At 47.9% G+C, this 18,395-nt stretch overlaps 1 long non-coding RNA gene across 1 annotated transcript in view; it reads right to left on the reverse strand.

Annotated features, from left to right (window-relative positions):
- LOC146064281 (uncharacterized) overlaps positions 1-18,247 on the reverse strand; it is a 95,543-nt gene extending 77,296 nt beyond the window's left edge. The window contains exons 1-3 of the long non-coding RNA XR_014471784.1: positions 16,406-18,247; positions 13,933-14,041; positions 12,437-12,549 (exon numbers count right to left, since the gene is read on the reverse strand). This is a non-coding gene — a long non-coding RNA (uncharacterized LOC146064281). The remainder of the gene's footprint in view (positions 1-12,436; positions 12,550-13,932; positions 14,042-16,405) is intronic.
- Between the last annotated feature and the right edge of the window lie 148 nt (positions 18,248-18,395).

Genomic DNA, 18,395 nt, shown 5'->3' on the forward strand with positions numbered 1-18,395 from the left:
AGTAATTGGTCCAGAGTGCCACCAATTGTGGATATTGTATTTATGGGACTGTGTGACTGCTAGAAAAAGGGGGGGGGGAGTAGTCAGATGTTTTGCCTAGGGTGCAAGAAACCTAGCACCGGCCCTGTAAGTGACACCACTGGTTGTTAGTGGTACCGGCCCTGTACCCATATCTGCACGCTGTTCGAATCTACTTATTGTTCGCTGCATCTCGATTACGGGTCCACGGGCAATACTTACATCTAAAATTCTGTGTCTAATGGGGCCTAAACATGTAGTGATTTTGGGTAATTTTCGAAGCAATCAGTGTGTGGGGGCGATAGCGATATGTGTCCCAGAGCGGAGCTTTTACCCATCTAGATTTATACAGCATGCAGTATAAACCTAGTCAGATCGATCATGTTCTCACCGGTGAACACTGGCCCTGGCAGATCACGCAGCGCTGTGTCCGGAGCAATCTACATTGCTAATATCGCTGGCACACATCGCTCCGTGTGTAGGCCCCATAACACAAGCGATATTACTGATCATTAGCAGCACCCACAATTACAGGGACCCAGATTAATATCCACATCTGGACTGTGTATAGTATAGGCCCTGCCATTCATTAACGGCACCTGCTACTAGTGTGTCAGTGTGCCAGCGCTCGCCTGACACATGCAGAAGTTTTGTTATTTTAAATATTGGAAACATGCCGGAGTAAGCAGAACCTGTCCGCCTACTTCTGTGACATGACAAGTTGGAGAGAAGTTGGCTGTTTTGAGGAAAAGGTTCGCAGGTTGGCCGGTCTGATGAAAAAGTTGGTTAGGTGTGTGGTGTGGGGTGGTGTGTTGGTTGGACAGACAACAAGTTATGCTGGCCATACAACAGAAGTAGGCGGACAGGTTCTCCTACTCCTGCATGTTTTGAATATTTAAAACAATAAGACATTGAGGGCGAGATGTATCAAATGGAAAATGCGGTAAAACCCCGGTTTTACCGCATTTTCCAATGTATCAAAAATGATACCGCACTGAAGGGTATCGCCACCTTTGGGTGGCGATACCCTATAGAAGTCTACTTATAGACGCAAATCCGCCGCCTCGCCGACCCCCCCTCTGGCTTACCTTCCTTAGGGGTCCTCCTGGACCCCGGTAGGTAAGCCCCGCCTCCCCCTAGTGAAGCAGCCGGACATCCTTCCGGCTGCAGGGGGGAGGAGGAAGCGCCGGGTACAGCATGCATAGCTGTCCCCGGCGTTAGGGGAGAGCGTGGCAGCAGGGAGGTGACGCAGGGAGGTGACATGTACAGGTATCGCGGGGGCCTCCGTCACCGCACCGCGATGCCAGACGCATATGTTAGTACATATGCAGCAGCATCGCGGCGGGGGGGGGGGGGGGGCGGCGATGTATTTTAATACATCCCGCCCTGACACACACACATACAAAGACACATGATGGACAGACAGATGCTGACAGATTGACAATAACATGCTGAAACACAGGTGCTGACAGACTTTGACACACTGGGGGGAGTGCTGCTACCGCTGATGGCGGGTGGGCGCTGATTCCATTGATGATGGGGCACTAATGATGGTTAGATTGTGAAGGGGTGAAAGTGCATGGAGTGCTGCAAATTGGGTTGAGGAAGAAGTTTGCGGGTGCTACAATTGCTTGGGGTGGGGTCCAGCAATTTTGATTACAGGGTTGGAGGGGTGCAGTGATCCAGGCTGCCCCTCCTGCTGACAAGCAGCTCCCTGGAGGCTGTGACAGTGAAGTAGGCCGACACTGTTGGCTAGTGCTCACCAACTAACGGTTCAGTTGGGGAGTTAGCCAGACTGTTTGCCAGCATCTGGGAGAAAATGGCTGGTAATATTTTGCTCTCACACATTGGACCGATTATTATTCAACTAGTTGCCAATGGACCTAAGATGAAGGCAGGTTATATGACATTAGCAGGGTATATGTGAAATGATATTGTATAAAGTGAGATGATAGAGTGTGAGTATACTTTATATACAGTTTATCACCTCACTTATATGTGTATACATACACTCACACTGCTATCATTTCACTTATACCTGTATAATCTACACTATTCGGCTATTAACCCTTTGAGTGCAAACATCAGAGAGATGCTAAAAATACCAGCATCGCTCACATTTGTTATATAAATGTAAATGTTAAAAAAAAAAAGGATTATATTTACTATATATAAAAGGTAAACACTGTAGTAGGGTCTCATGTGCAGATTATGTCATGATCAGTATGACATCACACACACTAACCACAGGATGTTTTGAGCTGTTGCCGTGGAATCCTCACTTCTCAGTACGAGTTGTTGGAAAGTGGATGCATTCCCTTTTTCAGAAAGAGAAAATATATAAAGAATATATTACAATGTCTGATTGGGAGGAGGAGCTTCCTCCCAATGTGATTCTCGTGAAAGAGGCCTGCGCTAAGAATCAGTTTATCAGCTGGACACGTGATCCTGTGAGACCAGCGAGGGTGACACCAGATTTGGGAGAGGAGCTTCCTCCCAATGTCATCTTAGTGAAAGAGGCCATGGATAAAGTACCATTTGCCAAGTGGATACGTAACCACTCATGGATCCCACCAATAGAAACACCTGATGTGGAGACCATTCCTGGCAGAGTGACAGTTGTGAAAGAGGCCAGCGCTGAAAAGCGGTTCATCAACTGGACCCATGATCCTGTGATCCCATCAAAGAAAACACCTGATGTGGATGAGACAAGTCCTGGCCAAGTGATACTTGTGGAAGAGGCCGTGGCTAAAATACCATTTGCCAAGTGGATACGTTACCACTCATGGGTCCCACCAATAGAAACACCTCGTGTGGAGACCATTCCTGGGCAAGTGATACTTGTAAAAGAGGCCAGCGCTGAAAAGCGGTTCATCAACTGGACCCATGATCCTGTGATCCCATCAAAGAAAACACCTGATGTGGATGAGACAAGTCCTGGCCAAGTGATACTTGTGGAAGAGGCCGTGGCTAAAATACCATTTGCCAAGTGGATACGTTACCACTCATGGGTCCCACCAATAGAAACACCTCGTGTGGAGACCATTCCTGGGCAAGTGATACTTGTAAAAGAGGCCTGCGCTGAAAAGCGGTTCATCAACTGGACCCATGATCCTGTCATCCCATTAAAGAAAACACCTGATGTTGATGAGACAAGTCCTGGCCAAGTGATACTTGTGGAAAAGACCTGTGCTGAAAAGCGGTTCATCAACTGCACATGTGATCTTGTAATCCCACAGATGGTACCATCATCAGTTGAGACGGCCTTAACCCCTAATATAATACCTGAGCCAGTCACAGCCAGCAGTGTAACATCTGATAAAGCTGCCAAGCCAGGGAAAGGAAAGTGCAGAAAGCGGGTACTCAGGTGTCTGCGGTACATCTTCTGCTGCCGTCCAATTATAACTGAGGACTAATGAACTCTGCTCGCCGCTCCTGACCGGCCCCTCTGTGACCCTCTGTGTACCGACCCGGCTTGTTGTAATTGGATTCTGCTTCTGTCTCACCCTTGTCTGCCTGTTACAGTGATACCTGCGTACCAGATCCCCCTATACTATAATCTTTTCCGATTGAAATGGACATTGGGCTGGTACCTATGATGTACATTGTACAATAAATGTTACCCCTTTTTACACCTTTATCTGCTTATCCATCCTATCAGTAAACTAGGCGGGTGTGTGTGTGTGTGTGTGTGTGTGTGTCTGCAAACAGAGCAGGTTTAGCTGAAGAGGTAAAGTGACCCCTGCGTACCAGATGCTCCTGCAGGTAATATTCCCGATTGTATTGGACATTGGGCTCTTATCTATGCTGTATGATATAACACTACAACACACAGCACTAATTCAGCATTTCTGTTCAAAAAATATTTGTAAAAAGGAAAACTTTGCTATGTGTCAACCCGCACTGCTGTAGTGGACCCCGTAGGGTGAGAGGAAATAATTACAGTGTCAAAAACTGTTAGATTGGTAACAACAACAACAAAAAATTACTGTTGGTGCTAAAATGTTCACACTGATTCGGGGTCCCAGCAACCCACCTCATCCATAAATCTGACAAATTGTGCAGATTTATTCAGAACTTCCCATTCATCCTGCCTATCCCAATTTACAGTCTGTAATTGTAATAGTCAAAGAGGAATCCTGCACTCTTATTAGCTGAAACACTCACTACCCTGACCCAGGGAGCGCAAAACCAAATGTATTATATATTAACAATTATGCACACAGAGGAATTGTGTGTATGGGGGAAATTAAAGCCCTGTACATACACATCGATTTGCTTTTGATTCAATGTTAGATTTGATTTTCTATTAGATCTGGCATTAGATCTTTCCATTCGATTTGGCATTAGATCTGTACTTTTGCATTAGATATCGAATTTGATATTCATTAATGGTACATTGAACACATTTGATTTACTAGATCGAATTCGATATTTCCTTGGCTAAACAGTAGATTTTTCTGTTCGATTTTGTGAAAACAGGAGCGCGAATCGAATTTAGATCGAAAGTGACACAAAAACCATTAGATTTAGTTTAGGATTCGATTAGATTTTACTTCTATAAGCAAATCGAATTGAAAATCTGTAAAAAAAATAAAAAAAATCGATGCATGTGTACTGGGCTTTACTAAGATGGGAGTTCAATTTCACATGGGATGTCGCTATGGGTAAGTGTTAGAATCTACTAATTTAGCATCTTCTAGAAGATAATAGATAGTATCTGATATACTCCCACCTTAGTAAATTCCCACAATGACTTATTTTGTGTGTTCATAAATGACCTTACATAGTTATATATAAAGGGCTATTCTGATTCAATCAGAAAGCCACAATCACTCTTAGATGGACAAAACCATGTGGATTGCAGGTGTGGCAGATGTAACATGTGCAGAGAGAGTTAGATTTGGGTGGGGGGGGGGGGGGGTGTACTTCAAACTGATATCTATATTGCAGTGTAAAAATGAAGCAGCCAGTGTTGCCCTTCTCTGAACCCTTACTAGTTCCAAGATTTGTTTTTCTTATGGAGTAGTGCCCAGAACTGTACACTGTATTCTAGATGAGGCCCTACCAACAATTTATGTAGTGGCAAAATGACACTGTCTTCCCTAGCCTCTGTGCCCCATTTTATGCATGCTAATACTGTATTAGCCATTGCAGCTGCTGGTTGACATTGAGCAGTAAAGCTGTTTACACCCGGGCTATAATCGCTGAGCGACCATATTGGCAGCGATTGGAGTGTGCACCGGCAAAAAAAATCACCAGGTGCGCGCTCCCGTTTTTAGCCCCCTTATGATCTCTGGTTGCAGGCTTGCTCCTGCGACCAGCTGATTCCCTCTACAGCTCCCCCGGCAGAGGTTCCCTTTCATCAGCGACCATCTCTGGTCGCTGATGAAAAGGAGACACTGAGCAATATATTGCTCAGCAATATATCTGCCCTGTGAGTACATAGCTTCAGACTACTGACATTGACCACCCCCAAATCCTTCTCCATTAAAGATTTACCCCATTTAATTTGGAGATTGGATGCTTGTTTTTGGTACATAGGTGCAGGCATACTCTCTGAGCACACACCCCCAGAGAGGGAGGAGGAGAAAACGGCAGAGTAGCAGCCACATGAAGAGAATTGGGGCTCACTTTATCTAATCCCAAAATATAGGCATTAAAACAAGCAATATCTTCTCTTCCCTATAAGTGCACAGGAAAGTAGAACATACTGTTGCAATTTTTGAAAGCACATATTTTATTTGTACTACCGACTTTTCTATATAGTTTGATCAATATTTTGCTTTACAGAAGGTCCTGGTACCACATTTTCATTTTTAATTTAATTCAATGATTTCTGTCGAAATTTTTAGAATACAATAAGCAAAAAACCCGATATAGGCAAGGAGTGGAACAGACATAAACACCAGACCCGACACAGTTGCTGAAACGACAGACGTAGGGTACTTATACAGTAAAAAATAATCGAAATGTTGTTAACAATAAAATACCATACAGAGACAAAAATGTATTAAGTGTGAGCATTCCAAACAAAAGCTTTTCATTGCAGGATATGTGGACTACCATTACCCAAAGGCGCCATTTGGGTTATAGATACTAGCGGATATATAACGCACATCAATTTAAGGTAGTATATCACACTAAAATATAGCAAATACGAATAAAGAAATATAGACTATCAGCATAATACCCATTGAAAAAAAAAAAAGGAAGGAAAAAAAAATTGTTGCAAAGTCAGGTGTCCGGTCAAACAGGGAAAATAAGAAATTAACTAAACCCACCCATAAAACCCAAAACAAACCAACCCTATAACCCCCCCACCCTGTACAACCCACCCACAACTAAGGCGTACTTGGATCCCTTAACCATAACCCCTTTATTCTAAATTCTACTATTCTATGCAAACTCCCCCCTCCCCCTTTATTTACAGGATATTATAACAAAGATATCAGGGGAAGTGGACTTGACCTTTATGTGTAGACGGATCAAAATAAAAAAAAACTCCCCCACCATCAAATTCAATGACAGTGCGTTCACCATACAGAATCAGTAATGCAGCATCACATAGTATACATTAAAAGTACCTATAACAGTAGTAAAATCAGGATGGATATATATGCATGGTATTGCATATGGTATTACTGAGGAAAAATAATAGTGCTGCTAAAGTTCCATATAGTATAGGAAAAATAGCAATAAGGTGTTTGTCTCCAGCGTCTCGGGGATAATCCAGGCAGCATTCTGGACATGCGAACATAGCTTCCCAGAGACTTGAAGCAACCAAGGCAAGTTTTACAGCAGACAGGTCCATAAAGGTACGTGTATCTGGGGCTGGTACAGGAGCAGTAGCGTTCACATATGTACTGTATATAGGCAGGCTGCCCTCCACGACCTCTGCAGTCTCCACCGCACCATCAGGAGTACAGACAGGAGACAGGCCACCATAACAAACATCATCAAACTTGCTTAAAAGCCTGGTAGTAGAGACTTAGAATCGCCAAAATAATTATTTGAGTGGAGAGTTCCATGATCCTGTATAATGCTCAGTATATATAAATATTATTGTCTCTAATTCAATAAATCCTCAGCTGTAAAATAGCCGCACACAAGTGGAAAGGCGATGGCTAGCACGTCGCCAGGTATATATAGAATGTCAACGGCGTAAAGAGGGTCCAATAGGATAATATTCAGAGGACTCAAGGAAAATAGCTAAATATCTGTGCAGAGGATTTGGTGACAGTGCTCCCCACTCATTCATTCCAAGCTGCGTCACAAGTATAGTCCAGCGTGTAGCAAGGGTCACAACTGCCCTGGAGATTCAACCCACCTTGCAGGTTCCAGAAAATTTATATCAGAAGTACCTGCTAAGCCCAGAGCAGGATCAGTTCTGTACAAGTACCGCAGCCCAGGAGACAGGCAAGCAAGATGGTGCCAGCTTCTCCGTGCGGTGTGCCTCGGAGGAGACAGTTCCCACTCTCTTCCGCCAATCCTCCGGAGAGTCACCAGACGCCCCAACCCGCCGAGTCGCCCGGCAAGAGGCACCAGCACAGTCGGACATCTGAGCTGCACCCCAGGGACTCCGGCGTTCAGCCAGAGCCGCCGGAGGATCCAAAATGGCACCCTGGAGAGGATGCACGGCGCACAGCAGGCCCACCTGATCATCCAGGACTCCATGAGCCGTCCAGGAGAGCCATGGGCAGCACAGGAGCATCTCTGGAGACACCGGATGTATGTATATGTCGTCCGCAGGTCCCAGGGCGGGATAATTATACAAGATATTTACGGAGCACGCCCCACCACATTTTCACTTTAATAGGTAAAAGAACCAAGATACAAGCAGGGCCGGCGCCACCACTAGGCAGCTCTAGGCATTTGCCTAGGTAGCCAGCACCTGGAGGGCGGCAGTTCGCCCCTCACCCCCAGCGAACTGTGTAAAAAAATTGCTGCCCCGGCATCCCTGCAGTGCTGGGGCGGTCAGGGGTGTCCGTGCAGTAGGGGTACCTGCGGCGCCGTCATGTGTATAAAGCTGGCTGCGGCCGGCGGGGTCCCTGTAGTGAATAGCAAATAACTAGCACTATGCGCGCGGCAGCGCGGGAAGCGCTAGTTATTTGCTATTCACTACAGGTACCCCGCCAGCCACAGCCAGCTTTATACACATGACGGCGCCGCAGGTACCCCTACGGCACGGACACCCCTGACCACCCCAGCACTGCAGGGACGCCGGGGCAGCAATTTTTTTACACAGGTACCACTCCCTCCCCCCGGCACCGGGGCGCCCCCACCCCGACTCGCCTGGGGCGCTCCGGTGCGTTGCACCGGCCCTGCGCTCATCCCTACTATATACACACTTCTGTGATGAAGTCATTCCTGAAGCTTCACTGCAGGGGGTGTCTGGTCAGCTTGTATACATAGGTGCTGATTTATGTTTTTGTTGGTGAGTGCTCAAGCCAAAAATATAGGGGAGTGGCTTCATGGGGAAGAGGCGTGACCACAAAATAATACCAATTCATATTACGGAGCACAGTTGTCTCCAATATTCAAATTACAGCAGCAGAGTGCTAAATACATAAATGCCCCCACAGTGCATGTACATAAATTCCCTCACAGTGCAGGTACATAAATTCCCCCACAGTGCCAAATACATAAATGCCCCCACAGTGCCAAATACATACCTCCCAACTTCTCAGTAGAAGAAATAGGGACACTCGCGCGGCTTCGTCGCGCGAGTTCCCGAAAAGGGGTGGGGCGTATGCAAATGAGGGCGCGGCTTATGCTAATTAGCCGCGACCTCATTTTCATACGAGAATAGACGCTGTGCGCATGCGCACAGCGTCTATTCTACTAGATTGGGGGGTCTCCCAACTGCCACCCCCCGCAGCGGGACAATGCCTGCCGCGGGTGGGACAGCGGGACAGGACCCGAAAATCGGGACTGTCCCTCTAAAATCGTGACAGTTGGGAGGTATGCAAATACATAAATGCCCCCACAGTGCAGGTACATAAATTCCCCCACAGTGTCAAATAAATAAATGCATTTATTCGCTGGCTGCTGTAATAAAAGCTCTGTTTTTATGAATGGCCAGCTATTATTTTGGGTCTAATAGAGCAACGTGCACTGGATTTACTGACCTTATTCACATGAGCCTTATAGAGTGACTGTCAGCTCATGGCCATGCAGGCACCCCAAGAAGAAACTAGAAGCTGAGAAACTAGAAGCTGGCAGAAGAGTCAGTTGGGGTGAGCAAGCTGCCTCCTTGCACTGTGCTGCAGCAGCTGCCCCAGGCTGAGACGGACGCCGGCGGTGGGTGGTCGCGCAGTGGAGGGAGAGGGAGGGGGGAGGTTGGCGCTGGCGCCCGGCGGCTGTGCGTGAGGTCACGTAAGAATGCACGGGGTGTGGTGGGGACCGGGTTGCTATGCTTATTGGCGTGCAGGACGGAAGTGTGCTGTATAATATAGCGGGTATGAGTTGTATGAGCACGACTCAGGCCCCTGTGGGTGTTTATCAATTTCCGCGGGTGATCAAGCCCTTAAGCACCCACAGAATTGGCGCCTATGCTTGTATATACACACAAACAGTAGCAGCAGACTGTCATTACTCCAGCACTGACCAGACATGTTGTTTGTTGATTCAATCACAACCTCTCACCTACAATAGTGCATTTGTGAGAATTTGTTTCTGGTTTTAGTTCTATATTATAAAAAAATCTTAAAAACAGCTTAAATCACTGAATTTATTATTATTATCCTCAATTACATCCACAGTCCACAGTTACCATGGTGTGCAGTAAGAAAAAGAAAATAAAAATGAAAAAAATTTCTTTTTTTAATTTTGAACTTGCATTAACAGTGGACCCTGTGCATAAACACTACGCAGCCAGAAGCTACTGTATAAGGTGACACAATGAAGCAACACACTTACACACACAAACGGACTAGTAGACCTGCATTCTGGGCCAATGCTAAAAACCACAATGGCACATTAAGAATACCCCCTGTATTAATTTGAAAAGGTTTCCTTTATAGGGCCCAGGTTTTTGGTCCCCACAACATGACCGTGTTAACAGATTCCAGTCCCCACAATGTGATCAGGGCCGCCGAGAGGCAGGGGGGGCGGGTACATTTTACCTGGGCCCGGGCCTGCCAGGGGGGCCCGGGTCCAGACACACACTTTAAAAAAAATATTTATTGGGCTGCGGGTGCGTCGGGATGACAAGGACCTGTCCGCCCGCCCGCCCATGTGTCCGGCCACCCGCCCGTCAGCTGTGGCTGCCCCAGCCTTCCCCTGTCTGTCCTTCCCCTGCACACAGAGAGACAGACGCTAGAAGTCATAGTTCACCTCTAGCGTCTGACAGGAAGCACAGCTCTGCACTTCCTGGTAACGCTGCAGAGCTGTGCTCCCTGTCAAAGACGCTGGAAGTGAAAAATGACTTCTAGCGTCTGTCTCTCTGTGCGCAGGGGAAGGCAGGGTACAGCAGGGGCAGCTGCAGCTGATGGGCGGGTGGCAGGACACACGGGCACATATTAACCCCTTGGCAACGAGCTAGAACCCCTGGCAACAGAAATCCCCCTTGGCAACGAGCATTAACCCCTGGCAAAAAATATTAACCCCTTGGCAACATCCAATAACCCCTGGCAATGAGCAAGAACCCCTGGCAATGGACAATAACCCCCCCTTGGCAACGAGCAAGAACCCCTGGAAATGTACATTAACCCCCCTTGGCAATGAGCATTAACCCCTGGGAACAAATATAAACCCGTTGGCAACAAGCAAAAACCCCTGGTAATGCATATTAATCCCTTGGCAATGAGCAAGAACCCCTGGCAATGCACATTAACCCCCCTTGGCAACGAGCAAGAACCCCTGGCAACGCACATTAACCCCCCCTTGGCAACAAGCAAGAACCCCTGGCATCGCACATTAACCCCCCCTTGGCAATGAGCAAGAACCCCTGGCAACGGACATTAACCCCCCTTGGCAACGGACATTAACTCCCCCATTGACAACGGACATTAACCACCTTGGCAACGGACATTAACCCCCTTGGCAATGGACATTAACCCCCTTGGCAACAAGCCGGTAATTTATAATTTATTAGAAGTCTTACTGTGGGGGGCAATGTGGTGTGGCATAGTCAGTGTGTATCGACTTTTGTGTGACATCCTATTTTTTTGGGACGGTCCTGCGGGAATTACACTGCATGCGTCTAATTAGGCAGGCAGGGAGGCAGAGGGCATGGCCAGCAGTTCACACAGCACTGGCCATGCCCTCACAGAGACAAAACGGCGCCCAAAAACTTTTGGAGCGTGCCTCTGGCACACAAATATATTCCTTTCTCCACTGTGAAAGTTGAGAGGTATGCATTAGGTGTGAGGGGCATTGCAATGTGTGGCATAATGTGTCAGGGGCATTACAGTGTGCAGCATAGTATCATAGGCATTGTGGTGAGCTGCACCATGTTTCAGAGAAATGGTGGTGTGTGGCATAATGTATCGCTCGCTCAGACACTGCCCGGCTGATCCCGACCCGGCGTGCGGCCTGCGCTGCGTGTCTCGATCATAGGTCACGCTGCGCATGCTGCAGCGCTGACCACCAGCGCCGGAACCTGCTTGCCGCCGGGCCTCCCACATCCTCCCACATCATACCCGACGCCGGAACCTGCTCGCCACTGGGCCTCCCACATCCTCCCACATCATACCCAACACCTGAACCTGCTCGCCACCGGGACTCCAACGTCGCTCATGTCTACCCGACGCCTGCCTATGCACTGCGGACGCCTGCCCCCCTCCGCAGCTCAGAAAAAGTAAGTGTGGGGGCACAGCTCGCCACTCCAGGGGGGCCCTGTGACACTGTTGTACCGGGCCCAGGATTTCTCTTGGCAGCCCTGTCTATGCCATACATGGAAGGCAAACCCCTTCAACATCGTTCATAAATCATCGATGGTCAATAGCCATCTCTACCACATATATACATTTACATAAGAGAGAGAGGAGGCGCTTTCCATCCATGGGCAATGGCTGAGCCATTTCCTGGCAGCCTAAGGTCTGGTGAGAGTCCCAGGGGCGTAACTAGATATTTGTAGGCCCCATAGCAAAAGTTGTTAAGGGCCCCTTACTTACTAACTGATGGTGATAAATGCATGTAAAACATATTACTTAGATGGAAAAGATGGGTCCCCTTCAGCTCTGGGCCCCATAGCAGCTGCACCCCTTGCACCTATGGTAGTTACGCCCTTGAGTGAGACATCAAAATGTCTCTTATAACATATATTCCTGCTTACCATATAAGCTGGGGCCTGACATAGTGGTCCCATTCACCACAAGAAGCCTTAACACAGGCTCCTATGCATCCAAACATATGTGGTGGGACAGAATGACCGGATTGCAAGGCAAATGCATACATTTCAATGTGTACATACATTGTGGCAGTGCTGCGCTGTATTCCCATTGATATCCGGTCATCGGCGGTGGTCTTGGTCCTCCAGCGGCTGTCCAGGTCTCCCTCATTGGCGGTGGTCCGGGTCCCCATCGGCTGAGAGGGTGAGACAGTGTAAAAGAAAATAAATATTTACATTTAAAAATGGCAGCCTCCAGCCAATTGCTGCTCTCTGCGTCTATATTAGACAACAGGAGACAGGGGGCACACAGTGTGAAGGCAGAGAGTTCCTGAAGATGCAGAAGTACTGGTAGGCAGCGCCCATGCTAAAGAGCTTAAAGGTCACCGCCCCCAGGGGAAGGAGCAGATAAATAAAATATTTTATAAACTGGTGTTTTTATTTTCATATTTTCTATACAGGGGGGCTATAGGTACTAGCGTGGTACATGCTGGTAATTGTGGTTCTCTGAAATACCAGCATGTGGAGGGGATGCAGTGTAAATCCCGGCGGTCAGGATCCCGGCGTTCAAAATCCCGACGCCGGAATCCCGACCGACGAAATCCTGACCGCCGAAATCCCGACACTTTCTCCCTCGAGCCCGCAAGGGGGGGGATCCACGTCCCCCCCTTGTTGGGATTTCAGCGGTCGGGATTTTGAACGCCGGGATCCCGACAAACGGGATTTAATACTGAATCCATGTGGAGCAGGCTTGCTAGGACCTGTATTCCCACTTTAAAGGATATAACTTTTTAAACCAGCAATCAACCCACTGCCCAGCTTCAGCCCAGGCCTGAGGTGCCCTGGAAAGGGGAACCCATTTATCCGGGGGTCTCCAACTCCCCAAGAAATCCCAGCCTGGGCTGACTATTTAGGGCGGATAATGCTTTGGCCATAGGACCCCCTCAAGTGTGTCCACTGGCTATGGCTTTACACCCCCCTGGTAGTGTGTGTGTGTGTGTGTGTGTGTGTGAAATACAGGATGACCCCAACTTATTTTGTCCCCTGTATTTTGAGAACTAGGGCCGGCTCCAAGAGCCCGGTGCTTGTTCCTAAATATGGGGATCCCCCCTCATTTTGTCCCCTCATATTTTGGGGACCAGATTCATCTCCAAGAGCCCGATTCTAATTCTATTTTTCCTGCCCAAAACGGCTTCTATTCTTGTACATTAAAGAACGTATTTTTTAGTTTTCAATATAATTATATGGGTGTGCTGGTCCATTCTGTCACTGATGGGGGTGACACCCATCGGGTGATTATGCCACAGTGTCTATGTTTATGACCTGGCACCCGCTGTTGGAAATAAGGAGTGTGCGTTTCCCATATATATGATATCTTGGAAATATGTATATATATATATATATATATATATATATATATATATATATATATATATATATATCAGGAAATAATAGGCATCACTCTGGGTCTTGAATATCAAAAACGTGAGTTTACTTGTGTTAAACGGTCTACGCCCTTCATCAGGACCAAACACAACAATGTGCATAAAACAACTTGTGATTTAAATAGTGTGACTTACATTCAGAGGACCCGCCGTTTAGCGTCCTTCCTTCGACCGGGACTGCCAATGGCTACATCCGGATTCACCCAGAAGTGACCAGCCAGTACTGGCAGCGGAGGATACTGCACTGGGGAAACAAAGTGCCAATATACAATATTAATCATCAAAACATGCATGTGTGTGATTCACATAATTACATTAAATATAGTAGTGTAAGTGTCAATACTAAAATGCTAAAAATCACTTCTAAAAAAACATGTAAAAGAAGCACTATATTTCCTCAGTCATATTTCAAAGCAGCCACAAGATGGCAATGTGGCCCATTTCATTCTGTGCTAATAGTAATCGTGTCTAAATAGTTTAAATCATAGCTCTTATATGAAACATTGGTATAACAAAATAATTCCAATTAGTGTTATTTATTATATTTCTCATTTCTTTTTTTTCATAAATGTGAACCCGAAGCGTGGCGAGCGCAGCGAGCCCGCGAGGGGCGGCGGTACGCGTCCTCCGACCTTTTCATACCCCCACTATCCACGTCGGCGTGGAGTTGAGAATAGAAAGTGTGGCGAGCCCGAAGCGTGGCGAGCGCAGCGAGCCCCGCGAGGGGACGCGGACACCTGTGAAGCCCGCGAGGGGACGCGGATATCTGTGAAGGTATCCGCGTCCGCTCGACACGCTTCGGGCTCGGTGGCTCACTGCACTCGCCACACTTTCTATTCTCAACTCCACGCCGATGTGGATAGTGGGGGTATGAAAAGGTCGGAGGACGCGTACCGCCGCCGCTCGCCACGCTTCGGGTTCACGTTGGACACACACATATTCTGCACGGTCTTACAGCGTTTGCACGGTCTTACCGCGTCAGAAAGGACGGGAACCTGCCCGTACGCACCGATGCGGTGTATTTTCGCAAAATTTACCACTATTATCTGAACTCCGAAATTGGTCACATGACCCACTTATGCAATTAGGCAACCTCATTAAAAAGTGTTTGTTTGGAATTGAAATCAATTAAATCCTAATAGATACTTAAACACATTACTACCACATTCATTACAGACATTAACCCTTACATCATGTGAAGTGCTATTTATTCATTGTCACCCCTTTATCTAGGTTTTATGTATGCATATTATATCATAATTGCACGTCAAATGCAATATTTGACATGTGGCATGTGCCAAAGAACATGCTTTTAAAATGTTATGTTTTAAATCTTCCTGTAATAAATTTTTCTTTTTATCCCCAAATGTGTGCTGTTATTGGTGAATGTAAAAGTGACATATACATTTATATTAGTGATAGCAAGTTCTGTCCATTGCTTACAGTGTAAATGTGTGTAAAAAATGCAGCCGTGCTTTCAGCATATATTTGTGTGTTTTGTAATGGTCCATTTAAGCTGCAATGGTTCCAATTGAAGCAATGAAAAGAGTGTAATTAATGAGTAATGAGTAAAGGAGTGGATTGTATTGTGTTTAGCTGACATTGGTTCAGGTGCGGCCGTACTGATTGGGCGTTCCAAATGCCTAGCGCATGACCGAGTGGTGTCCGCAAAGCAATACTTGCTTATGAAGACAGCATATTTCCTGCCTTTTTGTTCGTGTGCAGTCGGTGTTCTGTCCGAATGCACGCCTACCAGAATTAGTGCACTCCCTCGTGTACGCCCACTTTGAAACTACGCCCCTGTGTAGTTCCGAATGACACCCATATTACGCCCCTATTTCCCGAGTGAATACGGTGCACTTTTCTGTACGGTATTAGTGAGAACGAGTACGGAGACCTTGCGTGGCACATGTGCATAGCGTTGCCCACGCATGCGCAGACGGCTAAAAAGCGCCATCTGAAAGAATTCGGAAAATTACGCATCAACCAGAATAAGGCCCTCGGTGAGGTGCAGATCCACTGCAGCCTCTCTCCGCCCACTCCGGGGCTGCTATATTTGCTGCTGCAAGGTGTCCTCTGTACTTAGGATACCTCCATTGGCTGTGAGAGCCTCGCTGCACCACCTGCTCTGCCTGCAGCGCTCCCTCTTGCTGCAAGCTCTTCTTTATGAGCTGTCCAGGCAGCTGCCACCAGATCTCAGCTCTGACAGCTCAAGAGCAAAGCCACCGGCGGGTGCGATGCCCCACAAACCACTAAATCTCAGCCGGCCCCTAGGCATTCCAAAATGCCCTAGGCAATTGCCTACTTTGCCTATGTCTGGAGCTGGCTCTGATTCCTCCTAAAACATAGCAGTGCCCCCATCCACTGTGGCTCACTTTAAAGGTGTCCCCTGTCGTTTAGAGGTAGGGTTACCACCTGTCCAGGATTACTCTGGATGGGTGATAATCCTACAGTAATTACTCCGGACGGGTGGCATTCCCAGACTATAAAATGTATGGGAACAGGGGGCAGTGGCACTCACACAGCTCAGCAGGCCGCAGTCTGAGCCCCATCTCTCTGTCATCTGAGACTCTACTACCTAATGTCCGATGTGGCGCTGGCACATTACCTGGCTGCGATGGGGCCGCTCACAGTGATGTCATAATGATGCAAGCCACGGGCGGATCGGCGATGCTGCTGAAAGACTGCAGAGCACTGTGTGCACGCGCATCCTGGGGCACGGCGAGGCAGTGGTGGCTCCCGATTGGTTGCCAGGCCGTGAGATGGCCGATGCAGTTCCTGGACATTGGAGGTTATTCTGGTTCACTCCGTCAGGCAAATTCCTTCTCGAATGGACAAAACCATGTGCACTGCAGGTGGGGTAGATGTTACTTGTGCAGAGAGATTTAGATTTGGGTGGGGTTTTACTTCAAAGTGAGATCTATATTGTAGTGTAAAAATAAAGCAGTCAGTACTTTCCCTGCACAGAAACAAAATAACTCACCCAAATCTAATTCTCTCTGCACATGTTACATCTGCCCCCCTGCAGTGCACATGGTTTTGTCCATCTAAGAAGGAATTTGCCTCTGAGAGTGAACCAGAATAAGGCCCATAGTTTTGTCCATTTAAGAAGGAATTTGCCAGGAGTGAAGCTGAATAACCCCCCTTGTCTCTGCCCGCCTCTTATACGGCCGTGCTTGCCTGGCTGCCTGCCCATCTCTCTTCTCACAGTATTGCTGTGCTCTGATACAGCTGGGCTGTGCTTGCCCAGCAGCCTGCCACACTGTCACCTCACAGTACTGCTCTTACCTCCCCCTTGGCAACCAGCATATCACTACCCCTTGGCAACCAGCATTTTAATTCCCTGTGGCAATGAGCATGTAATCCCCCATGGCACTGAGCATGAAGGCCCTGGCATGGAGCATGAAGGCCCTGGCATTAATCAAGAAACCCCTAGCAATTAACATGTAGGTATGCGGCACTTATGTGGCATAATATGTAATAGCCTGTACCCTAAAGGACAGGGCGGTGTGCCCCCCCCCCCCCCTCCACTGGTGGTGTGGGTGACAGGGAGGGTGTGTGCCAGAGGTGGGAGAAGCCCGTGCAGTCGTGTTGGTGGTTTAACTAAGGTTGTGGCTAGAACCACTTCTGTCTTCTGATATTTTCCATCATGCCCTGGTTCCATATTTTCCTGGAGGTGGAATATAGAAGTGCGGCAAAGAATGCGAGCCACGGTGCCCGAAGCATAGCGAGCCTGCGAGGGTACAAACCAGCCACAATAAAATTAAATAACTAGGGATGGCAATCAACTATCAATGTTCCCAAAACATTGATGGTTGGGACCTAGTGCTCGATGTTTTCGGCATTGGTAGTGCAGGGTCGAATAGTTTTATGCCATCGATGGATGGCTTGCGATGGTATACGTTGGGGGCGCATGCACACTGTGTGTGCAGGGTTGCTGCATTTAGCAGCGTCGCTGGGGGCAGCCCACACCGCCGGTAGGTGTGCGCATACGCAGAAGAAACTCAATCTGGATGGATGGCTAGTTAAAGTTTCTTCTGCGCATGCGCGCACATCCCAGCCGGGCAGGCCACCCCATCCCCTTGCTCTGTACATGCGCGGCGATGGTTCCTGCTATAAAAGCCATCAATGGCAACCATCGATGGCCATCCCTATAACCTACACCAACGGAAATTAGAGATTACAAACCGCTGTGAGGGCATCTGCCACTTCCGACCTCACCTAACATTATATGCTAGTTAAAGGATAGAATTTCGAAGTGGATCTATTCTAGACACAACCATTTACGAAATCACGCTGCGGGGGCAAGGCTAGCCGCAGAGGCCCCTCCTTCCGGCTATCTGTACCGTAAGGCCGGTTTCACACACTCCGGCTCCTGCCGGACGGTGAAATCCCGCACGGCCAGGTAGCCGTGCCGCACACATTAGTTGTGAATGGACACTATTGTGTCCATTCACATGGGACGGCCACGACCCGGCCGCACGGCTGCAGCCGGATCCCGCCACTGGAAGGGTAAACTAGTGTGTGCGGCTTGGCTCCCTGGCCGTGCAGGATTTCACTGTCCGGCAGGAGCTGGAGTGTGTGAAACCGGCCTAAGG

The sequence above is a fragment of the Crinia signifera genome, chromosome 3 (genome assembly GCF_055691185.1).
Source record: "Crinia signifera chromosome 3, ASM5569118v1, whole genome shotgun sequence".
Taxonomy (NCBI): Eukaryota; Metazoa; Chordata; class Amphibia; order Anura; family Myobatrachidae; genus Crinia; species Crinia signifera.